Consider the following 26,785-nt stretch of genomic DNA (forward strand, 5'->3'; position numbering starts at 1 on the left):
AAGCGCGCCCGAACGCGGCCCTCGCCCGCCACGGGGCGCGCACACGCGCGGCGGGAGCGCGCACGGGACGGGGCGGAGAGGAGGAGAGGACGGGGGGGTGCGGGGTGGGGGGGAGCGGGCGTGGAGCGCCGCTGCCCGCCCGCGAGCCGCACACGTAGCGCAGCGGCCGGCGCCGCGCCGTTAGCGCCGTTACTCGGCGTTAGGCGCTGGTTCGTGCCGCCCACCCCCCCCCCGGGAAACGGCGGCTGAGGGGGCTGCCCCCGGGCCCCCTCCTGGGCTGCCCCGTCAGGGCGCTGAGGGCGGGGGTCAGGAGCGGCGCCCCTCGCCCCGCGGGGTCCGTGCGAACGCGGGGTGGGGGCGGGATCCTGCGACAGCGCTGCCCCAGAAGGCGCTGACCAGGAGCGGGGTCAGGCAGGGGAGCCGGGCAGCAGCCTGGGGCTGTGCGGCACACCGCCGGGAGGTGCCGAGACACGAGGCTTTGCAGCCCGTCCTCGTCGTTTCTGCATTTCCTATGCCTGCCATAAGAGGGGAGGGGAGCTGACCTATATTGCCTCCAAAAGTCGGTTTTCACAACGACCGGCTGGATGTATCCCAAGATTATCTCTGAAAGCTGGTTCTGTTCCCTGGGTTTTACCCAGATATCTTCATCAGGCGTACCACACACATCAGCTGGTGGACGGGTCTTACAGTGCCCACATTTTAGGATTAGTTTTGAGCCTTGAGCTGTAGAGAGCGTGTTTCAGGCTCAGACAACGATTCAAAAGGTTTTTTGTTTTATAGGAGTACATATGACCAAGTAAACTTTTGAGTCATTTATGAACATTCTAAAAAAAAAAATAAAAAATCACAGGACTTTTAAAGCCACGACTTGACACATTTTCTATCAAAGGGGAGAGATAAGTAAAACCTAGTTCATTATTTCAAAGTCACATTTTATTGTACATTAAAACGCATTTGCCCTTTTGAACCAGTGAAGGGCCAAGAACTACCCAAAACATTGTGTTCACACAGCCCCCTAGTGGTTAAAGCCTTGACAAGTTCACATGCGTGTCTCCTCACATGAAAGCGGGTCCAAAGCAGCTTGATGCAGATTAAAAATAGAAAGCTGTAACCTTCTCGGAAGGAATGGTCACCTGCCACCATAAAGATATGCCGTGCCCTGTACAAGGCTGGTCTTTACTGCATAGTTTCAGAGAAGAGAATCAAGGCTACAACGACCTACAGCTTTGTGAAAGAAAGGGCTTACAGTAGGTAAGCAAACAGACAACTGAATTTGAAACAAATTTCCTGTATTACCTTGGAAAAGTGAGATTCCTTAAACAGGGGTTAGGCATTTGGTCCAGATATTCCTATGTTCCTTAAACCCATAGATTACAGTGATCATAACCTATATTACACACTAAAAATTTGATCTAAGTGCTGACCTATCATCTCAAATGAAGAACCTAGTAAGTTTAACACAATAATTAATAGCTTCCACTTATTTTATTTTAAAATATTTTGGGTCATTTCATATGAAAACTAGTAATAATCCATTAAGTAGTTCCTGTGCTACCTTGCTTGGTATTTAATGCAGCTTTTTTAAATCTCCCTTTTTTTCCCCTCCACCCGTCAATAAGCCAGTGGCTTTTGTATTGACAGTATATTACAGCCTCTTGAAAGCTGCTGAGGAGATAAAATAGCTGGAGGCAAGTTGGCTGTTGGGAGTTCTGATTCTTGGGTTGACAGTATGGGATTACAGGATAAACACTGTGGAATAAGACATTTCTGCTCAAAGGATCAGCAGCACAATAGCTAACCGGTGACATTTGAATATACATCATCATTAGACTTCAGACTGAACAAGCTGCAAGCTTTCCAGAAAGTTTGCATCTTTTGGAATTATATTTTCAGTCACACAGACAACAGTGTTTGGAATTTGCACTCAGTTCCTACTCAGATTTACCCACTATGTGGTATCCTGAGATAATCCTAGGAAGATGAGGCCCTTGTTAATATATGCCATCCACCTGCACAGTGACTTTTCTTTCTTTATATTGCTGTGCTTACTGAGAGTTCAGCACACATGATAGATTTTACAGGCAACGATGAGGTATCTTTTCTTGTAGTTCAGTGAACATCTCGTAAGACTTTGTAAAGACCCAAGCTGTGTCATAGGCTGTCTCATGACTTCTGAAAGTGTCTAATTATCCTAAATTTGGCAGATCATATGTAAGGTTTAAGAGAGGAAAGGCAACAGTTAACATTTTCCTTGCTTTTTAGACCAAAGATGTTTGTTAGTGAAGATAGCACTGAGTAACAGTTTCAGCTTCATCAATAATATCTATCCTATACAGCAAATACTTTTTCACTGTAGTTTTCCTTCAAAACCAGTTGTAACCACCATAAAGAATAGTAGTCACTGGTTTGAGATTAATTAACATAAACCAAGTTATTTCGTAAAATATTTTTCTTCATTTTTATTTTGACCTTCCAGATCTGAGCACTGAGATGCAGGTTTACTATAGTCTGAGTAGGAACTGCAGCTCGAGAGGAATGGAAGTATAAGTCATCTAAATTGTAATGTCTCCAGAGTATGGTATTTTTCTGCTGTCTTAATCTTCCTCCTTACTGAATTAATTTATGGTTCACATGAATCTTCTGCACATCCTGCAAACCTGCAGGTGCAGCCCACATGATGTGCCCAACCAGCAGAGAAGAAGTGGAACACAGGACACCAGTACACCATGAGTGTACACACGTCAAACTGAAATCCACCACTGATGGGTAGTGAGGTGAGGAAGAATGCTTCCAGAGAAAACTGGTACTGAAATGTAAATGAAAAGCAGTTTCGTAGCAGGAAAAAAAAAAAAAAAAAACTCCAAGGGAAAAATGATGTCCAGTCCTGAATATAAAACCTTCTTTATTTTCTGTAATCCACAACTATTAAAGGGGAAAACAATTCAATTCAGCATAAAAATAGCCATGAATATTTTAGACCAATGTCATTATAAAGTCTTAATCTGGCTATTCATTTTATTCAGAAATATAGCTGTAGCCAACATGCATATCCAACATTTATATTAAGTTCCTATGCTGACTATTACTCTACAATATGTAGAATGGCTTATTGCATGATTTACACAAATGGTAGGCTCTTACTTCCTATCAGAGATTTCTCTTTTCCCTTTTGTCCTTTTTTCCCCCTTTTTAAACTTCCTTTTATTTGAGTTTTCATGCTAGTAAATCTATCAGATTATGACATTTTTTGGTAGAACTTCAACCTTTTTTAGTAATTTAATTAGGAAATAATATCTGTGCATTTATTTTGACAAAGGCCTAATTCTTTCCCTGGGAAACTGTATTTCCTACTATTTTAAAGCAGCAGTTTGATATTTGACCTGATGTAGGCAGTGCATCAAAGGTGTACTTTTTACTACTTCTGCACTATTTCAGCTAAACTTAGCTGTGAACCATGAAAACTGGAGATGAGAGGTGAAAAACTAGTGACTGACTGTAAAAATTTTGTTTAAAGTTAAATCTGGGCAGTTGCCTAGGATTGCGTGGGAGCTCAAGACAGGTAGAATCTAATTCACTAGTATGGAATTTAACTGCTTCGTCTGCTTTAACTGTGGGTCTGGTCTCTTTCTCTTCCTGTCTCACTCATCGCACACCTTAACGTTTCTGCAGTAGATTAAGAAGGAATCTGGAGAAATAAGCTTCATTTGCTATACAGACACTCATTTTCATTTAGAGAATATCCCCCATTCTGTGTATTTTATATGAACAGATCTTGTAGGGAGAAAACAGCATGTGATCATGTAATTTCAGACACTGTGTGCTCATCACATGGATAGGCTGAATTAATGTTGTGTAGACATTACTAGTGATAACATTCCTTTACTTCTGAACGTATAACTGTGTAAACCCTACATTTCTTAACCAACTGGCAAAATTCACTATGATGTTCATGAAAGTATGTCAAATCTATCTGATTTGCACCAACATACTGAAGGTGATTCCAAGTCTTGTAGTTTAAATATTGCTAGAAACTCTCCGTAATGGTGGGTTATGGAGATGTAAAAAAGTTGTTGGCAGCATGGCCATCTTTTATTATTATTATTATTATTATTATTATTATTATTATTATTATTATTATTATTATTATTATTATTATTATTATAGTACAATATTCTCTGTACCCAGTCTCTTTTAACTCTCTTTGAGAAGTTGCTACCACACAGTTTGATTTAATCCAAACTTTCCCAGATGCATTAGAAGATGGTCTTAAAGACAAATACGCTTCCAGTACTATGTAAGCGCAACTAAGCTCAAATACTTTTCTATATGAAAAACAATAGATACAGATGTTTCTTTTTAGCTCTACAACAGTTTTTGAAAGGGACTTTAGATGGTTTTAAACATGAGCAAAGAACAAAAACAGTTTAACACACTTTAGAGATGAAGAGAACAAGGTACAAGAAGTTTCAGCAACTTGCTTGAAAAAAAAAAAAAAAAAAAGAAGTCAAAATATATATTTTGGATCTATTTGCTAGTTCTTTGGTCATCCTTTCTCCAATGAGTACACACTTTGACACTTAAGACATCTCTAGATTGAAGTTTCTTCTTTTGTTGTCAATTTCAATCTCTGTCCATCACTTTTTTTTTCTATAGCTTGGTAATTGCTAGTCAGAGACCACATGTAGTGTACTATATGCATTCTGGAATATGTCTCAGCTTATCTCATATAACACTTGAGGATATTTTTCCCCAGTGCATCTCAGTGTTTTGCAGTTCTCTTAGTGTGCTGCCATTTGTTTTCCTTATACTATTACAGTCAGAAGTGATTGCCTTGGAGAGTTAGTTGGAAGCATGATGGGAAAGTCTCTCTCTCTCTCTCTTTTAAAATCCAGTTTAACTGCTTCAGTCTTGAACTTTAATTGTTAATGGGATTTTGCTTCTTTTATCATGGTATCTTGCAATGAACATTTGTGCACTTAAATTGCTCTAATAAATGAGTCCTAACAAATAAAATGCCCCAGTCAGAGCTGATACTAGTTGGTGACTCAGTATCTTAAAAGCAACAAAAGTGTCGAATGTAATACTGCAAGGCAAGTCACAAAATCTGTCATGTCCATTCTCAAAAGATGACTGCTAAGAGTTCCCTACTTTTACCAGAATAATTTTTCTCCTATTTACACCTTGCTTAAAGGATACTTAAAGCGGATGTGGCAAGCTAAGCTGAATTCAGTACAGAATGTTAAAATTGGCTTTAAATAAACTGTCATAATGATTCCTCATGCATCATAACTTCCTTATTCATTTTCTCTCTCTTTTATAATTGCTTCAGATATTAAAACACCATTGGATCTTTATGTTAAGAGAAAGAAAAGAAGTATTGAGAACCTAATTCTTGTCTTTTTTCCAATGACCTAATGTTTTAGATTTTGATCTCTCCTAGCAGATAATTCAGCTACTCTTAACTGCAGGAGCTTAATCAGTCTTATTTGAACTTGAACTTGATTCTAAACCGTTATGCAAAGATCTAGTTAGAATGCCAAGTATTCGTACTGCTCTTTAGTACAACTACTTTGCTGAGGTCATCTACATGTTGTGACCAAGGACACAATGTATAGACAGGGTTAGACTTTATTGTAGGCATTGGTTATCATCTGGAACCTGATATAAGTCAGAAATGTAAATACAATGTCCAAAAACTACTTTCCTTTTAAAAGTACTTTTTCTTTCATGGACTGCTCACACTGGATCATAAGTGAAATAATGTTTGGAATTGACTGTTGTATCAAGGTAGAGCTCTGAATTTTCATGCTCTCCTTTGAGTGCCCCACTTTGTTATTCTGATTTCAGATCCAAAGAGTTGTTCTTGGATCTTGGACCAATCTATCCGAGTCTGTGGTAGACCTGGTTGTATTTTCCAAATTAAAAATACTGAATTGACCCCACCTGTGTATGTATATATATATATACAGAAATATATGCAATGAGTGAAAGGGATTTATTCCATGTATATGTGAATGGAAAAGGAGAATAAGGGGAATAATGAACTGATGGCTAAAGGGTTCTTTTAAAAACTTAAAAATGTTTCAGATTCAAAGTTCAAATGTTGATCTTCCAGCATTCATAACTCTTCTGGTTAGTGAGTTTCCATTTTGTAGGGCTGGAGAGTCATTAATTATATTTGATTTCAAGGATAGAAAATGTGACTTTCTACTTTGAAAGTTAAGTCACAAATATGGGAGCTTCTGAAATCCACCATACTAATGCTGTCATGAAATACCTCTCTCAATTAGAGCAGAGCTATATGTGGGGAAGATGGAGCAATGGCTCAAAAGAAGAAAAAAGGAAGCTGCCACTTGAAGAGTGGTTTGTGAAATACTGTCCCAGGAAGGCTGCCTATTCTTAAACTGTGGCACAGAGTCTGTGGCCACTGCTTATCTCTTTGTAATTTGTAAAATTATCCTCTATATGGTGAGCATTTTAATTTGACTATTTCCAATTTCTTGGTGTACCTGGAACATTTGCATATGCAAGTATCCTCTGGCCCATGACTTCTGCAAACCAATAATACACTGTGTATAAGCCAAAAATGAATTTATCCTTGATATATATAAGTAAAATTGTTGACAGTACTCTGGAAAAAAAAAAAAAAAAAAGATTGCCTTTATGATCTCAACTCCATCGTTTCATTTGTTCTAGCACTGAGAAACTTCAAAGCTGAATTATAATTGTTACTGCAACATAGTAGAAATCATATAATAAAAAATAATTGTCGTGCTCTGAAAAACAGCTTTAAAACCTGTCCTAGACTAAGGCGGCAACCTTGTACCACAGATCAGTGTGACGAGGTCAGGCTTCTTCTGCCTGACTTGTTACTGCCAATTAATGGGTATTGCAGTGATAGCAAAGTAAATATATTACTACTAAAGAAGAAATGCCACGAGCTAGGAGAAGAACTATGACAACTGTTACAAAATCAAGATGTCAGCAGCAGTTATTTGGCATCTTTAGTTCAATGCCATTACAAGCAAATAAAATATTTGAACTTGAAATAGTAGTTTTACTACTCCATAGTCTACAACTTAATAGTCACAGAATTAACTGAATCTTCAGGCACATATGCCTAGCAGCTACAGTCTTGTGGGTTTTTGGTGGTGCGGAGAGTACATGAATCTAAGGTTTATTGTCAGTGCCTCCCATAACATTATTGCTATTTCCTGTTTCAGTCTTTAATAATACAGAATAGGTTGGGATTTCAAAATGTTTTCTTCTCCCCACCAAAAACAGTTTAAAGAATGGTTGCAATGCAGTCCAAATCACACTTTTATAAAGAAGCTGGATAGCTACTTTTTGCATTTTCTAAACAATTTCACTTACTTCACTTAAAAGACAAAAAGTTCTTCCCTACATATACATATATATATATATATATATATTTTGTGTGTGTGTGTGTGTGCTGATGTGTATGTATTCTTATTCTTTTAATGGCCAAATATTCGCACACACAAACATTAGCTTAGTGCTTTGTAAAAGATGTTGTTAGAATTGAAATCACTACTAAAAAATTTGGGCTAAAAGAAATCCTATGTATGAAAGGAAGGATGATCTTTAATTGGAGTGCTACATTTATGCAGAGGAAACACATAGACATCTGGTCCTCCATGCATAGTTTTAGTAGGCATTTATTCAGGAAATCTGTTGTAGAAGCATACCAATGGATACATTTTTCCAGGCTCCAGAGGAAAATGCTGTTCATCAAGAGAGCAACTAGCTAAGAATACCTCATTTTGTAACAGAGAGGCATCAAAACAAATACATAATGGGCCAATCCTAGCTCTTACAGTGTTTCAGTCTGTCTTTGCCTTATTCAGAACCAATTTTATTTACTTCCAGCCTTTAAAACACTTCATAGTATTATTGTAAAGGCTAGGCCAATAATTTAGGCTCTAAATTTAATCAGTATTACCAGGAAAACTAAATAAGTCAATGTAAAGTAGCAACAGATTAATAGTATTGTACCTTTTAAATGAAAACCAGTTATTGTGGAGGTGAACAAGAGAAAGAAACCATTAAGCATATAATCACAGAATAATTGGGTTGGAAGGAACCTTAAAGACCATCTAGTTCCAACCCCCTGCCATGGTCATGGATGCCACCCACTAGATCAGGTTGCTCAAAGCCACATTCAGCCTGTCCTTGAACACCTACAGGGATGGGGCTTCCACAGCTTCTCTGGGCATCCTGTGCCAGTGCCTCACCACCCCCATAGGAAAGAATTTCCTCCTCATATCTAATCTAAACCTACCCTCTTTTAGTTTAACCATTACCCCTTGTCCTATCACTACAGTCCTTGGCAAAGAGTCCCTCCCCAGCTCTCTTGCAGGCCTCCTTTAGGTACATGAAGGCTGATGTAAGGTCTCCCTGGCCTCCTCTTCTCTAGGCTGAACAATCCCACTCTCTAAGCCTTTCTTCATCGGAGAGGTGCTCCAGCCACATGATCATCCTCATGGACCTTCTCTGGACTCGCTCTAAGATGTTCACATCTTTCTTGTGCTGGGGGTCCCAGAGCTGAATGCAGTGCTAGGTGACGTCTCACGAGAGCAGAGTAGATGGGGAGAATCACCTCCCTCGATCCATTAGCCACTCTTCTTTTGATGCAGTCCAGGATATGGTTGGCTTTTTGAGCTGCAGGCACACATTGCTGGCTCATGTTGAGCTTCTCATCAACCAACACCCCAAGGTCCTTCTCCTCAGGGCTGCTCTCCACCCATTTTCTGCCAGCATCACCACCATATGCCAGAGATATGCTACTTCACTTTAAACCAGACCTGTGCAGTCTGTATGTCACCTTTAATTCATGGAATTGCACATGTTTGGATCTGGATTAAACCTCAGGACATCTAATCAGCTTTGAGACAGGATAATAGACATTCTGAGAGCATCTCTAAAAGCTATCCAGAATTTTTTAAAAAATCTTCCTGTATCCTCAATAAGTGACCTCTTCCAGTAGCTCGTTATCTTTAATTTTACTTTTTTTCCTATGGCTAAACAAAGTACTTTTCCCTGTAAATAAATTGATTCATTCTTGTCCTATCCTAGACAGACCACATAGCAGACTTTTCAGCACTGGAAGATCTTTATTTTGTCCTTCTTCCACCTCTCCCATAGACCAAACAATGCCTTTTCCTTCAAACATTCCTCAGAGGTTGTATTTCTGAAAATTATTAGCACTCTTGTTCCTTTTCCCTGAGTGCTTCTCAACTTACCATAAAAGTCACCAAGTTCACTGGACTGATTTGCAAATAGTTTGCTAGCAGAAGTCTCACATGATCCACAGACAACAGAGCAATTACCTCCTGTATTTTACTAACAGTGTTCTTGATATTATGGCTGAAAATGAGATTTGCCTTTTTGTCAAAAATATACTGACCTAGTAAGTTTATATTCCACCCTAATTTGATATCCCCATCTACATCACTGTCCAGGATGCTAGTCTGATTTTTTTTTTTCTTGCTCTATGTACTTATTACCAATTACTTTGAAATGATCGCTATTTATCTGTGTTCAGCTCAGCAAAAGCAATGTGAACACTCTCCAAAGTATTTTTGTAACTTCTTTCAGCTAATTGCTATCCATATGTTTTTAAACATATAAAATATACTCACCAAAGCTGTTACTGAACTTATGATAAACGTTATCACTATCAAAACACCTGTGTTCCAGTAAGCCATGCCATGTGTTTCAAGGCACAGCTGAGCCAAGCAGTTGTGACTCTGCCATTCAAATATCTAGCTCAGATGCGAAAACATACAGATGTTATCAAGTAGGTCAGAATCCAAACTAATAAATGCTGGTTATATTACTCTTGAAACCCACTGTAGGTAGCCTGTTAGCTGTGAGCAGAATTAGCCTGTGTCCTGGAAAGCTTATCAGCTCAGGTTGAACTACATCCGTGGCAACAGAGCAGTTCAGCTTCATCAACAAATCAGTGAGGACTTAAGCATTCTTCTTTGAAAACTAGCTTCTAAGAGTTACCCAGGATAATAACATTGAGGGTGCTAAGCCTCAGCTGACTTAATTTGGAGCTTAACATTAGTAAAAGAACTTAACATTTTAAAAAAGCAGATCATCTATAAGGACATGTTCTAAAGTTTGAAAATTTTATTTCAGGTTTCCTGGTATTTCATTCATGACCCTCTTCTCTGTAAACCTCTCTCTTCACCCTAAGAACAGCAGCAGTTCAACATTTTCCTGCTGTGCATTTTCAGAGATCCTTGGATGAAAGATGCTACACAGGCATGAACATAGCTGTTTGGTCTAGTTTGCTAAAGCAGGGAATCAAATTCAAGTCTTTTGCACTGTCTTGCAGAGCACTAACCACAGCAAAGATATTTGGCTGGCCCAGAACTAACATGTGATACTGAAGTCATATCCAGACTGGGGATTTCTTAAATCACTGTATTCTCAGGAAGCAGTAATTTTTGGACTAAGGGCAGGATGATTGTTTTGTCTTCTTGCAAAATTTTTCAGATACTGATTGTGATTACAGTATGAAATAAGAGATCTCTCCGGTGTGATAGTTATTAAATCCATCTCATATCACAGCCAAGATTAGAAATCAGTAGAACTCATAGGACTGTCTGTTCAGAGTAGAAAAGTATTTATTTGCAGTAAGATGTTTATATAAGCAATAAAAATAAAATCAAAGGACAGAATTAGACAACTTTCAGGTAAAAGCTACACAAAGTTACATAACACTTGAAGTACTTACAGATATACTAAAATGAATTAATTTGTCTTATGCAGACAGTATTGGTCATCTGATACAGAGCTTGATTTAAAAAAAGATGTTCAGCATTTAAAACTGGTTGCATATTGTTTATTAGTACAGAGACTCAAGAATGAAAATTTTCAAGCCACATAGGAAGCACAAACAAACTCCAGACAAAGGCAAGTTTGGATTTGTTCGTTAAATCTGATATGTAGTTTGAGAATATTAAATAATTTTACTCTATGATTTAACACAGAATTCCATCAGTCACCAGGTAAGAGGCAATGGGTATACTTCATCCCCTCTTGGTAATTTCTGTTCATGTGTCTTGTGAACTTCCCTCAATCATTTGTCATTAAAATCAGTCCTACTGGCAGTAAGGTTTCCATGCTGAGAGCTAGGAAGGAAAATATTGATGATTACAGAGATATACAGCTGCCATTACTGACCCTGACTAGTTTATTTTGGACACCCTAGATTATTATTTTTAACTTTATTTTTTTTTTCCTTTTGGGTAAAAACTTGGGAGTGTGCTTGAAAAAACAGGTCTCCAAGGAGGGTGGAGAATGCCCATTTGTTATCTAATTCTGTCCACTGCGTAGGCAATGTAATCTTGAGCTAAACAGCAAGATTCTAAACTTTATTGTTATTGTTTATCTATATCATAGTGCAAAAGATAGATTCATTTTTATTTGCAAAAATGTAGTGCTACTCTTCCAGTGTAAGAGACCACAATAAAGTTGAGATTGAGTCCTTCTTTACTTTAAAAGGAAATTTCAGTCCCTACATATTTTTATCATCATATTTTCTTCGTATATTAAAACAAATTCTTTCCTTGATTTCCCTTATTAAAATTTATACAAGTGCATATAATGGAAGTAGATCTTACTCAGAATTCTGTTGAATACACAAAGAGAATAAAAGTAACTGCTTTCAATTCTCTCAGAACTACCAGCTCTAAGAGCAACTAGTTAGCTTCCCTTCAAACATTCATGGAGCTTTATGTTGATATAGTCTGATAATTGAGTTTACATATCTTTAGCAGGTCATCCACATACAAAAAGTATATTGAGGATTAAATTAAACAAACAGTATTAAGAGCACCTTTTGACACCAGTCAGCCAGCCCCCAATACTTCATAACACTGACATCACAGCTGCCCTCCTAGACAATCTGACTCAGTTTCATGTTACTGCATATTTTCTTCTGTGAGTACAGAATTGCTTGTCCCAATATTTTTTGCCTTCTGTCTTCAATAGTGCTCCAACACTTCCAAGTGAATTAACTAAATGTTTCCTCTCCTTTTTCTAGTTCTCATGTTATCATTGGCTAATCTTCTCCAGTCACCACAGACATCTATATTCTCAACTCTCTCCACTTCTTCCTCTGCTTTCCATGTTAGATGATATAATCTCCGAATACTGGTAACATTCAGTGCAGCTTCTCCTTTAACCCATGAGCTACTTATCTTTCACTCTCTTGTCTTCCTCATTCTTAAATAGATTTTTCCCCACATGAATTAAAAATAAGGAAAAAGGGTGGGGTATTTAGATGAAGTAAAACTGACAAGTAAGTAATTTACTGCACTCGTTTGCCACATAAAATGATTCACATAGCATGTTACATTAGTAAATACACTTATTTTGGAGTGCTGTTTATCAGTAGCTATTCACAAGTAGAAACACATAGCAAATCAGGAAATACTAGAAGCAATGACCAGAGGAGAAATGTCTTGTGGGAGAAATGTGGGGCATCCCAGGAATTCTTGTGTCAATTCTGCTTTCTTTGCTACTCTGTGTGACCTTAGCAAAGCTACAGTCTTTGTGTGGTTCAGTTCCTCCTGTGTAAAGCAGGTATTATAAGAAGTTTCCAATTTACAGGATCAGAGAGATATACACTCAGCTAAAGCTCTGAGATGAAGATAGTGGTCATTAATATACTCCATTGGAATAATGCAGTTTTGACAGGAAAGAAACAGTTCATTTGTACAGATCAAGCTTTCCTGGGACTTGGAATTCTGTGAAAGTCTTACCCAATTTCTCCTCCAAATACAAGGTGCATTTCCTGACCTTACTGCATCAAGTGTAAACATATGGTAGGGTAAATGTTTATATAGTTACAGAAATATCCCAAACACTCCAATATATACTTTTCTGTTACTAGGAAGAGGTTTAAGAGAACTCGAGAGATGGTAGGTACAAATTATATTGCTGAGACACTGCTTAGGTAGTATTGTGAGACACTGCTTAGGTAGTATTGTGAGAAATATAACAAAAAAGTTCAGTGCACAAAATCCACTTAATGGCTTGTAGTAAAGGCCAGCAAATGGAGATTACAATGCAAGGCAACCTAGTAACGTCTTGAAGTCTTCTAATAAATGAAAGAAAAAATAATTGAATAAGTAGAACAAATAATGTAGTATAAGAGGTTGCATATGAACTGTAATGGACTACAGAGATGGATACACATTGTCATTTACACCTATATTTCACTTTTTATGTCATTTTTGCAAGTAAAATGTAGTATATGATCATTCTACTTCTTATATATTCTATTAATCCTTTCCAGAATGCAATTTACACATATTTTTTCTTTCCCAATTTAAGTCATATGTTTTACTCTTTCAAATCTTTGTTACCGAGTTTTTATACAATATTTCTTATTTTCCACTGTAGTCTAACTCTACCTACCCCCAAACACCTTTTCTCCTATTTGCTTCCAACCCCATCTCCGAAGCTTTTAAATTTCATTTCCATACATTGAAAAAATATTTACCTTGAGATTTTAACAATAACAAAAATTAAACTAAATACAACATTACTACTGAAAAGCAATCAAAATGTTTTACTTTGGAGAAGAAGCATGCACAACACAACAACAGTTGCATACCAGAGTAAAATGGTCACAACGTCCAAGATGGCTTTTCATTTTCTGTGTGTATGCTTTTCTTTCTTCCACAGAAGAATATTTCTAAATATTTTCCAGCATTTAAGAGAAAATAAGACTCCTGATCAATTATTACAACTTTTTAGATTTTGTTCTATTTACTTTAGATTACTTCAGAATGTAACCATCTATGAAAAGGCATCAAAGTTTTGCAGCAAAAGAAAGTTTTCTAATAACATTCCTGCATCATTGCAGGACTTCCTTCCTTCCTTTATGAAAACAAGTCATTCATATAGTATTTTGAGAAGGCATTTACCATGCACTGGGCAGTACTAATTCACTAACATGGGGAAGAATTTAGATATAATGAGCTCAGTCTCAGGGAGAGAAAAATCTTCAGGGCAGCAGACTGCAAGTGATTAGAAAAAAAATAAAAATAAAAAATAATTAAAAAAAAAAAAGAATTATGAATAGAATCCAGCAAAGCTGAAGCTAGAGAAGTGACAAATCTCAAAGCGGATGGAGGAAGCAGTCTATCAGGCAGAAGTGAAATATCATCACATAGCAAGATAGCAAGAATGGGCAGGAGTCACAATCAAGCTACCAAGAGGCATTCAGTTAACTGCTAAGAGAGATTAGTACTGCTAGGAAGAAGACTGTGTTAGGCAGTTGTATGGTCACTGACTGTTGGAAATCAGTAATTAGATGAAAATCATACGTGAAAAAAAAAAAAAAATGGAGAAAATTTTAGTCTGTTACTCAGAGGAGCTGTGTTTACAGAAGTTAGATGCTCACTAAACATTAGAGCAAAAAAAATATCAGAGAGGGACCAAGGAGCTGCTGCAAACACAACAAGTAATGGCAGAACAAGATGAGGCCTGTAGAAATAGTGAGAGATAGAGAGTATACAGCTTAGAGGGAACCCTAGGTGCTCAGGAAACCCGTGAGATTTGTTCTGCACTCCTTTGAAGTGCCTACATAGGGTATGAGTTGTAAACTCCCTGTTTTAAGACAATGCACTCCATCATTTCTCTCTCCCCGTGTTGGAAAGTATGATGCTAATTTACTACATTATTTACTTATTAGTAATCTGTCAAATGCCAATGCAAAATTGTGAGAGACAAAGGTATGAGGACATAAAGTATCAGGCTTGTACTACTCAAGGTGCAACTGATTCCACTCTTGAGGAAGTAAACTCCTGCTGACTATGAAGTTCTTGGTCTGAAAAGCCTGGTCTTGATAAACCTCTGAATTTCTAGTTCATCCTTTACTCTCATTGCTTCCCCTGCCCTGAAATACTGTTTTTCTTGCCCACCTTTAGTCTCTAGGAAGACTAGGTGGTAAGAAAATGGTAACGAAGTTTTTCCTCAGGTATTTGTCCAAGGTTTTCAGGGAATGGTGAAAAACATTCAGCTTGTAGCTGTGGCTGACAGTTCAAATACTCCATAGCTGCTGTTTTTCCATGCTTTTGAGCAATATTGCACTCATTTTTGAGTCCATAAGTTAAAGTATGTTAGTACAGAAAAGCAGATACCTCACTTTGGGTGACTGCTTCTCACTAAATTTTGTGGGCCAAAGTGTTACTCTGTTACCTTACATGGGAGGAGAAGTAAGGAAAACAATAGTGATTACAGAAAGAAGAAAAAAAAAAGCAAACACAGATTTTGCAAAAGTCAGTATTATTGTCGTGTGGTCAACTGTATCAATATAATTGTGCTGAAAAAGAAAAGGACAGACAGTAAAATGTCTTTTGTTCCTCTAACTTTTTTCTTTTTATTTTTTTTTCTGTTTCTTCTTGACACTAGCTTGGAAAGGAGAGTAAGGAGATAGAGCCAGACAATCTATTTCCAGTGTAAAGAGAGGAAGACAGAAAGGGACATGTTTGGATGTAAGTACAAGATTGCATAGCTTAACAGTCCAAAAGAGAGCAGACTTTCTTACAAAAAGGGGGAAAAAAAAAAAAAGCAAAAAAAAAAAAAAAAAGCAGCTCCTTAGAGATCCCAATGACTAAGTTACCCTCCTTTTAGAAGCTTCTATTTCTCATATTAAAAACTAACAAATGGAGTAGTAATAGGGGTTCCTGAGGGAGGCTAGTAAACTGAGACCCAAAATGGGTATTATTCATATCCAATTCAGTGTGCCAAAGTGTTCATAGCTTACATCCCAGGTTTCTCCTTTGTGCTCTGCTGAGGCCTTTGCCAAATCCCTACATACATTAAAAATACTAACCACACTCTGTACCTGCTTGACAGACTGCATATCATCAGAGAATACAAATTCAGCCTGGATACTAAGTTTTTTTTTAGCGTGTAAACAGTCATATACAAGGATGACCAGTAGTGATTAAGCTATGGTACCACACAGAAGTTCCTCCATGTGAATTGAATTAATTGATATATTAGTAGCAAAATAGCCAGGTGGGCCAGGCTAATTAAGACTATGATTGCTAATTGCCAACACTAGGGACAATATGAGTGGTTGCAGAGGCAATAGATGCAGTCTGTAACAGCTCTATAAACTGCTAGATAGTCAAGACTGGGGAAGAAAACAGGGGAGAAAAAGTTGCTGAAGATGATAGAGTAACTCATTGTAGGCTCCATTCAGATATGGCAAAAGCGACCACTACTATAGAAGATTTCTGTCATTCCACAAAAGTCTGGTTCAGTTGTCTCCAAGTGGGGTTTGAGCATCCCAGAGGTTGCACAAGACACTTTCAGTAAATAAATAAAATAAAACTAAATAAAAATAAAAGTGTTTATCTCTTCCTTTTTTATTTTTTTTCTGAATGTTTTATTATGTACATAATATATTAGTACATGTATGTAGTTTATGAGTAAAAAAATCATGTAATGGTGCACGCCCAAAATTTTTTACTGATAAGGTTGCATGACCAAAAAGGTTTGAAGTCCACCGTCTAGTTTAAAGGTTTAGAATATCCTTCTTTCAGGGTTCCAGTTCCTGTATATTTCAGTCTCTCTGGGATAATGTTTGGCTGCAACTTTAGGTGTTTCTAAAGAAACTACAAACCTTATAATAGAATGTGGTTGTTGTCGTTTGTAAAATTTAAGATTTAATTCAAACACACTTTAAACTTAATGTTTCTTTATTGTGCTCAATAAACCAACCATACTATACAATTGTGGAACCAAATGGGACAAAATAAATGTTATATTCAGATTGACTAAACACATGCTATGGAGAAAGTACTAACCGGAAATGTTACATCCAAATTTGGAAACTATTTTAATAAGTTTGTATGACATAGCAGTATTAAACCTGAAAAAAAAAAAATCCAGATAAAATACATATTTTAGGATCACAAAGTTTTAAAATGTTAGATATTGAGATATTGTAGATCAAAGAAATTTAAAACCATGACATCTATGGAAGTGCTATGGATAATATTTTTAAGCAGTACCAACATCGTGAGTTTTAAAACATCTATTATTAAGTTAAATTAATTTCAGAAAAGCTATGTCATTTTTTATACTGAACGTTTGGTTCTCCATACTTCCTTTATCAAGCACTACAGTGTTCTGGATATTCCTGCCTTTATGGCCTCCCCTCCAATTCCCTTTCTACTGAACCAGAAAGTTTACTCCATTAAAACAAACTCTTATTCCTGTCTGTTTTTCTGTCAAAAATAGTAACCTCCTTGGATGCTGGCAGAGGTGCTTTAGAGTGGACCAATTTCTAATACATCCCAACTGCCTTGAAGGTGACATTCAGAAAAGGGGCATTATCTTTTGCACTTTATTCACTGTAGCTTCACTGAGGGACTATAAAAATAAAGATTTCAAATAAATATTTTAGCTTGTTTGAAAGGAAACTTCTGTGTTTTTTTTCTTTAACCATAGCTTAAAAGGAAAATGTGAAATATTACATGATATCAAATAAATTCTGAATAATAATCAATTCTACTGAGTAACAATACTTGTGGTAGCATTGCATACCCAAATGTAATTCCATCAAGATCACAAATCACATTGTCTTGTCAGTTTTTGCCAGCCTACGTGGCCAGCTTGTAGGAGGAATATTTATTTCCCATGCTACTTACATCATTGTAGTCATGTTCAGTTTTTATTTTCAGGGAGGTTAACAACATACAGCAACTCTGTTGAATCCTCTCTTCCTCAACTTCAGTCTGATTTTTATTCTCCTGAGCACAAAATGTTAGGGAAGTTTTTGTTGTTGTTGTTTTGTTGCATTTTGTTTTTCAATGAGCTGCCTGTGGTAATTATAAGTGCATTATTTCACTAAGAGAACTAGATGAGATTTATTACGTATCTATACACACTTTCTAGCTCAAAACATTATCTTTCACCTAATTTTTAGGATCTTGTCTTGATAGATTGCTGCCAAAGGATTCATGTACAGTCTTTCATGGCATCTGCCCCATATGTCATTATGTTCATGTTTCTGTGCTGCCACGCAAGTTGTCGCAGATGCCACATTTTTATTTTTATTTTATTTTATTTTATTTTATTTTATTTTATTTTATTTTATTTTATTTTATTTTATTTTATTTTATTTTATTTTATTATTTTATTTTATTTTATTATTTTTTACTTTTCTTCCTATCTGACACATCCTTGGCTTTTTCTTTCTTTCCTTCTTTCTTTCCTTCTTTCTTTCTTTTCTTTCTTTCTTTCTTTCTTGCTTCCTTCCTTCCTTCCTTTCTTCCTTCCTTCCTTCCTTTCTTCCTTCCTTTCTTCCTTTCTTCCTTTCTTCCTTTCTTCCTTTCTTTTTCTTTGCAAGGTTTGAAATTATATCTTTAAAGCTATTTTAGTATTCGTTCCTCGCTTGATTGACATTGTGCATTGTGTTTTACCCCTTCTGTACCAAAAATACAAGAAATAAAAACATCAATTTCTGACCTCATGTCAAGAGCTTGTGTGTTTCTTTTGACTTGTTCTCTTAGAAACTTTTCAGTTAGCTGGTTAGGACTAGATACTTCCTGCGTCAATTAAGCAGGAAGACAAAGATGTTAATATCCTTGCTTTATAGCTTAGAAATATTCATAGTCCACAGCCTGAAATGTCTTCTGCTAAGATGAGTATTGTATTGTATGCTTTAGGTGCTGTATAGGTATTACGTGCACAACCTTGAAATACATCCTTATATAAACTCCAGTTTGCATGAAATGCTAAAATCAGCATTTTCAGTAGTGCTTTGGTCTCACACAACATTGCTTAAATAGATGTATGGCCAGCTTCAGTTCTGTTGTCAATATGTATTCTGTTCTTGCCAGAATACATATTGACTTGCAAAACAATACAGCAACACAGAACATCCACTTTCTGGGTCTGTTGTCCAACTGTGTGCCTGCAGTTCACCTCCTGAGGTCTTACACCGCTGACCTATGGCCTGACAACTTAAATTTATTTGAAGCTTTTTTATCTCTCTCTCTTTCAGCTGGTGCGCTCCTCGAAGATGGAACTGAGCATTTTCTATGGAGGGACAAGGTGTAACGCCTGCCCTAGGTTTAGATCAGAACTCAAACCTTACTGTTTTCCTTTGGCTTTAGCTGATTAACTGAGCTCAGCCATTAATATCTGTGAAATGTCTTGGCATGTATCTGTGAAATGTCTTTGCATCTGAAAGGTGTTATTTAAGTACAATGTGTATTGCATATAATAATAATCTGTATCTGAGTTATTTTTCTGCAGGGATGAATGTATTGGTTTTTAATTGTTATTTTTAATGGATGAGAGTAAAATATTGTAATGTTTTATTTGATCTCTATCCCTGGTGGGCTTTTTTTTTTTTCTTTTTTTTTTTTTTTTTTTTTTTTTTTTTTTTTTTTTTTTTTCCAACAGTGTGACAGTTTCCTCTTTAGACTTTTAATTATGTCTCCAAGGACCTCCTGTATTAGCAATGGTGGTGGCAGTTTACCATTCTAAGAGCTAAGAGCTAACCCAGCTAGGTATTCCCAGTCTATAGCAAGTTTTACAAAGATGAGTATTGTGTATTTTTAAACTCCAGTGTAGTTTGGGGATTTACCTGTATGACAGTTTGGCTGAAATGGCCAAACCACTTTTATATCTGACCACAGAAGAAACTGCCATGCCAATAAGTGTGTTATCATGGATCATCAGGTCATGGATCAGAGGCAAATACGGACCTTCAGATCAGTTTTTTCACAACATTATAGCTAACAACATTGTCCTCAGGAGGTGATCTGATCTCATCCATGTTTTTTGAGCTTCTGCAATAGTACTCAGATAGCTCTTAGACACGTTAGCTAGCTATTTTCTTTCTCTTTGAGATTATTAGAAATAATACTGCCTTAACTACACTGTATCTTCCTGCTTTCCATTCTACCACTCATCTTTTTTATTGCAGCTAAATGCAATGCTACTGTAAGAAGGAGAAAAAAATAATAAAAAATAATAAAAAAATGTTTCACACCTTCATTTTCCTTCAAAAATTCTTCACCAAAAGAAGAAGTCTGTCTGTCTTCCCCTGAAAGTCCAGACAAAGAGACAGACACTCTTCATCACAGACACACAGCATATTTGTAACTGGATAATAGCAAAGGTGGTATTAGTTAAGCAACATAAATAAATAAATAAATAAATAAATAAATAAATAAATAAATAAAATTTAGAATTAAGCATAAATCTAAAAAGACAGCCTTAAGAAAGGCTACAAGTCACTCTATTGTCTTGCTATTGAAGCATGTTCTTCATATCTTATTTTCTCAGTTCCTCTTACCTTGTAATCAGAACATCAACTCTAATATAAGGTAGATTGTAAGGATTCTGAGACTGGTACTGGCTGTTAAATTTTGTTGTGAAAAACACAGCATACACATGTATAAACGTACAGTCTTAGTGAAGGTGCTTTTATTTATAAGTCACATCTGGAGTGCTAATTCCTTTCTTTAAGAATGGGCTCAGTCTCAGTAAATTGTGAGTACAAGGGTAGTCCAACCCAAGACAAACAGTTATTACACCCATGTAGCTGCCAGGAAAGAGAAGACCCCCCTCTTCTGGCATGAGCTGGAGTAGCTCTTAGCAGAAGATGACAATGTCTAAAACCATGTTTTGATCACAGAGTATATAAAAAATAGTTCCTCCTCATCACGTCCTCTACAGTTTTGTAGCATTTTTTCACTTCACATTTGCATACAACCCTTCCTCCTCCACACCAGGTCTCTGAGAGCATGGTGAAAGTGTTCTTGCTTCCTTGCCAGTGATCAAACACTCAGTGTGTCACAGCCAGATTCTTTTTGCACAGATGTTTTCTGGTTTGAGTCAAAACATATGAAGCACTCTCTACTCCAAGCACAGTGTGGATTGAGCACTGATATTAAAAATATGCCCTACAGTCTTGATGACTGTAGCAAGAAAACCTTTTGATGGACAAATTATCTTTGTTTGGGCAAAACTGTTGTCTGCATTCTTTGATGAAGGTGACCATGAATTCCAGCTGGTGAGGAAAGACATTTGCTAAAGGTGTTCAAAAGTCCTTCTCTATCCCACACTTCAATCATTCATGTAAATACAGGGTATTCTCTATGATAAATATGGCAATGACAATTCTGCCCCAATCAGACTTCAAAACAGGAAATTGCACATGTATTTATCATTATTTCTTTTGGTGCCAAAAATAAAGAAGAGACATCTATAATGTTTCTTTTTGTTTGTTTTTAAATTTTGCATTACCTTTTATTTTTCCCAGCCTTTAAAGATTGTGAGTTAATGGTAGGTAGATGGAATTCTTCCCTATTAGATCATATATTTCACTCTTTGTAAGTGCAAGTTACACTAGCTTTCTCTACACCCTAATGGTTAAGGAAAAAAAAAAAAAAAAAAAGGCAGTGACTGACATTCACATTCTTCCCATCATTCCAAAGGGGAAAACATTTTGCTCTAGTTTTAAAAATTTAAATCATAGATGGAGAGAAATGTTATTTTGTTCAATGTAATGCATCTGTAATGTAGAATGCTCTGTGCAAAATGGGAGGAGTTTTAAAGACTAGGGCTATAGAGTTATGTCATTTCTACATGGTAATACCCAAAATAATATATTTCCAACACATAGATAAGGTGTAAAACCAAGCACACTTACTCTGGTAAGTGCCTGAAATGGAATGACAACCATTATCACAGATACACAACTGATACAATATTTTATCTCAAAAATAATAGAAAAGCTTGTAATTTTTGGTATTTTTCTCTTCTCTTTCAGGCGCATTGCAGATCATTTTAATATAATTTATAATTTTAATTCCAGATAGCTGTCAAACCAAAATAAAATGAACTCAAAAATTTTGATATTTTAGTTGCCAATTCTTTCACTATTATTTGTATTCATTTTAAAGTAATTAAATAATCATTGCTTAGCCTTTTTTGTGGGGGTATGTGAAATCTGAACAAAGTATTGAAAAAAAAATCATAAACATTACCTTCACTTTATTTCCTTATACTTTTCTCACAGCTGGCTCAGATCATACAGTGCAGATTTGCTTCTGAGCTACTGCTTTCAAAATTTGTTTTATTCTTAGATTAGTTTCCAACCACTGCTACAGAACAGAAATTTGTTCTGGAGTTGCTGTACTAATGGGTAAAAGATCTTTCTTTGCTTCTGAATACCTCCGCATTTGGAGACCTTTACCGTATTTATGCACAATGGTCCAAATTATCTCTGTTTACAAACCATCTGTAAAGACATGCTTAAATCATGAGAATAAATGTCTGGTATGTCATCCAGTCTCTCTCTGAAGTCTTCATTTAGGAATGTTAAACACTTGCTATCAAACTACAATAAAATTAAAGATGTCACAATAGTGGGTAGAATAGAAGGTTTATTGGGATAGAAGGGTAAGTTTGGGAAAGAAATCAGCTACATATTTTTAACTATTTCAAAGCATTCTTAAATTCAAAAGAAGTTTTGCCTTGGCAAAGCCCACAGAGGACAGACATATATTGTGGGGTCTATGAAAGCTAATAATATTGTCTTAATTATAATTCCATTGTCAAACTGTGACTGGAAAATAATAACAACAATAACAATAACAATATAATAATAATAATAATAATAATAATAATAATAATAATAATAATAATAATAATAATAATAATAATAATAATAATAATAATAATAATAATAATAATGGAACATTGATCAGTGGAAACCATAAAACTAGTTAATAGGAAACAGCAGATTAGTAATTTATCATATTTATTGTTTATCCATCTATCCATCTTCATCTTCTTGGGCACTTATATGACAGAACATGTTATTTCTAGCTGCAATATTTCATGAACTGTTTCTCAGGCCATTTAAAAGCCGTTATAAATGTATATAATAATGTTCTATTTGCTTATTTAATGCTGAGTTAGTTCCTTGCCATTGCTCAATGAAACCTTTTTGTGAGCAATTGTCAGCAGCTGGATTGCAGAGTGAAGGAAGAAGAGTTTTATCTCCCATGATAGTAAGGCTAAGTCTGTTGCTATTTTGGTAACCAGAGCTTTAAGAGGTTAGCTATCTATATTCCAATTTACTTGTGACTTCAAAGAATTAACTTACAGCTAAGTTTTAAAAAGTATTCTGACACCTATTAACCATGCATTTCAATACTTGTCCAGCATGAAAACACTTTAAAAGATTTGTCTTTACTGTCCGCTGCCTGTAGCTTACCGTCTATAAACATCCTGCCCTGACAGGGCTGTTAGGGGACTACGTTATATATGTATTAGGATCTTAAAATGTCTATATAAACATTAGACTGCATGATGCATAATTATTACTAAAATGAGGGTTAATAGTAATTAAAACAGACTGGTGTTCTCTCAAAACTATGACAATTGCCTTCTCCTTCAGGACTTTTTAGTTTTTTATTAGAGACAATGGATTCACTGGTATTCTTAGCAATTATTCCTAACAAAGAGTCTTCTGGTGCAACCTGTGCTGGTTGTAATACTTTCGAAACATTTAAAATAAATTCACAATTTATGAATAGCAACATATAACATAGTGGACTTTGTGATTTTGTGGTGTACAAATGCAGCTAGCAGGTTGTCATAGAGAGTAGCCTCAAAGGACAAGTTTGCCTTTCATAGAATTTTACCCATGGAATGGAAGGAATTTTAAACTGTGTATAACCATTCTATGATTCTATATAAACTGTATATTACAAACCAAAGAGGAATTGCCTCTTTAAATTTAAAAGGGCTCTTTATTAAGTTTCTTTCCCCCCCTCCCCCCGGCTTTCCTGCCCAGATCTTCATGGCTTTGGAAGCAGTGACAGAATCAACCCTGTGAGTAAAGCATTAACTTTAAGAGTTTCTGCTAAGAATAAGGGAAGTAGTCACTGCATTGCTATTGACACTTGATATTGCACAGCAATTCCTAATATTAAACTGTATAAAGTAGTTTAATCTTTTTAATCTTTGCATTATTTTTATACATGATCAGTTGAACATTGGATGAAATATATGAACAAACAAAATATGTATAAATAAATACAAATGACAAAAATTGTTTTGAATGAAAGCAAATCTTAACATATTCCCCCTAATTAAAATAATAAAATCATAGAATTATTGAGGTAGGAAAAGACATTCAATATCATCAGTTCCAACTATCACCTTGTCCTATCAAGTCCTGTCACTAAACCATGTCTCTTAGAGCCACATCCACACATCTTCAATGATGGTGACTCTACCACTTCCGTTGGTAGCCCATTCCAATGCTTGATCACACTCTCTGTGAAGAAATTCTTCCTAATGTCCAGTCTAAACCTTCCTTGGTACAACTCGAGTTGTCCTGTCACTTAGGAAGAACTGTCACTTGTCATTTAACAAAAGACCAGCACTCTACTTGCTGCAACCTCTTTTCAGGAAGCTGATGGACTTAAAAGCATTTTGATTTGAAGCTACATATTAAACCTCTAAACATAGTCACTAGACAAAGGCTTTCTATCAATGTAATGTCCTTCAGAAAAGGTTAATTATCTTTGTGAGCTTATACTTTGAAGAATCAGTATCTACTACCATGCTTTAGGTTTTCTTGAGAGGCAACTACTACTAAGAGTCAGAAAAGTTACCTGAGAACAGGTGTAAACTTCGCATCTCAGCAGGTAACAATTACAATAACAACTAAAATACATGTGAGGCCTACATATTCTGATGGTGCAGTTAATTCTCTGCCCTTTCTTTAATCTTATTATTTAAATAAGAAAAAATATATTTTCACTACAGGCATAAAAGGGTACTAAAAGAGCTAGTATTCATAACAAAGTAAGTCAACCTTCAAGCAGACATGTTGCAGCTCTGCTTTGTGCCTAACACCTTACTCTCCAAATTCGGGCTTTAAGTAGTCTGCCTTTGTGCAGTTTCTAAGAGATGCAGGTTATTCTCTTAGGCTCTTGTCCCCTCAATGCCAGTGACAACACATTGCTTCAGTTGTTCTTTATTAGAGGAAGAGTAACCACACCTATATAAGGCAACTTTGTATAAACATCACTATTCATTCAAGAGTTTTTGTTTGTTTGTTTGTTTGTTTGTTTGTTTTCCCGTAGGAAAATGAAATATATATATATAATGCTTCTTAAGTAAAAGTATCTTCTCCTAACAATAATATTCTTGAAAATGTTCAAATTTAGAGTAGGCCTATACTATTTACAATGTGCTAAAACTAAGAGAAGAGAAACCACTGAATTATTTTCCCCTGGCAGGTATATCCTTCATACTTTACTGGTAGATTTAGGGGTGGAACTGCTGAGGAGCTCCTTTCCTTCCACTCACAAGAAGACATATTGTTGAAAATGTTCTGGTGTTTCTCTTCACATGTAAACAGAAATGTTTACCTGATCTGAGAGGCAGTATCTATACTTAATATTCTTATATACTTATATGCAGCTTCTATACTTAAAAGAGCAGTTAAGTACACCAAAAGAATATTTTCCAGGTCTTAGCACAATGTCTCCTGAAAACACACCGCAAATCAAAGCTAAATCTTCCTAGGAACTGTGGTTACCTCTCCAGCTGATTCAGTGACCACAGTCCATTTTAATAAAGAATACCTGAGTGCGTGCTTCTGGTCCCTACATAAATATGAGACAGCTGCATGAAAGACTGCCCTTGGCCCTGCACCACAGGTAGCAAGCGCTACTTCTGAGTTGGGAAGTTTATATTGGACAGAAAATAAACATTACAAAGATGAGGGAATGAACATATACATTTTACAATTTCTACTAGAATGACTCTTGCCAAACTCTACAGTAATCAATGCACACTTGTCAAAAAAATGAATTGAAAGCTGGGGTGAATTTTAACATTCAATTTTAACAATATTTATTTATTTATTTATTTATTATAAATATTCATTTAAATTTATCAATTATAATAATATGCTGTTATTCTGGAATTAAAAGTAGTATGACAGAAATTAAGATTTATACCTAAAGTCAAAGGCTCAAATTATTAGGCCATGTTTGCAGGTCTACCATAATCTTTTTAGTCTGTTTTGTTTTGTTATGTTTTGATTTGAGATATATATATATGTATATATGTACATGTATATATATATAGGTACATACAGCTAAGTGTGTCAGAAATTAGAATTTGAGAGCATTTTTGATGTTTTTAAGTTTTTTAAGCTTACATTCTGCAGAATGTTATCTTTCCATTACCTCAGAATGAATTTTATTTTTCAACAAAAAAGAAAATATTCCCCTCTGTAATACTAGTCTCCAATGCATTTGTGACCTAGTATTTGACAGAAAATTGGTGTTTATTTTTAGAGTTATGCCTTTACTATCTAAATGGCATCTAACCTCAGGTGAACCAGGACACTCTAAGAAGGGTTCTGTCATGCCTCAGTAAAATTCCTGAAGGAGGAGTTAAGTGCTGAAGGAGAGCAGAATTGGAAAGAGGAAAGACAGAACAAGCTAGAAGTTTGACTGGGGTTGATTTACAGTAAATAGAAGATGAGGCCAGGACTAGATGAGTCCTCCACAGTTTCTTTATCCATTCTCAATTCTGTGTTATATGAAACAGGGATTACATAAGCAATAGCATGCTTAACAGCACAACTGCATTTAATTCCTTGACCACCACCGATCCTGGTCACTGAATGAATCAAGTTTTTAGTTAAAAAAGAACCCATTAACCAGGAACA

General features: G+C 36.0%; 1 long non-coding RNA gene across 2 annotated transcripts; it reads left to right on the forward strand.

Annotated features, from left to right (window-relative positions):
- The first annotated feature begins 120 nt into the window (after nt 1-120).
- On the forward strand, nt 121-15,448 carry LOC140000755 (uncharacterized). 2 transcript variants are annotated; one of them, XR_011805952.1, is made up of 3 exons: nt 121-1,251; nt 2,477-2,774; nt 6,291-15,448. It is a non-coding gene; the product is annotated as an uncharacterized lncRNA (long non-coding RNA). The 2 variants fall into 2 exon arrangements; XR_011805953.1 differs by having other exon boundaries at nt 128-1,251; nt 2,664-2,774.
- Nucleotides 15,449-26,785: the final 11,337 nt, after the last annotated feature.

The sequence above is a fragment of the Anas platyrhynchos genome, chromosome Z (assembly GCF_047663525.1).
Source record: "Anas platyrhynchos isolate ZD024472 breed Pekin duck chromosome Z, IASCAAS_PekinDuck_T2T, whole genome shotgun sequence".
NCBI classification, from domain to species: Eukaryota; Metazoa; Chordata; class Aves; order Anseriformes; family Anatidae; genus Anas; species Anas platyrhynchos.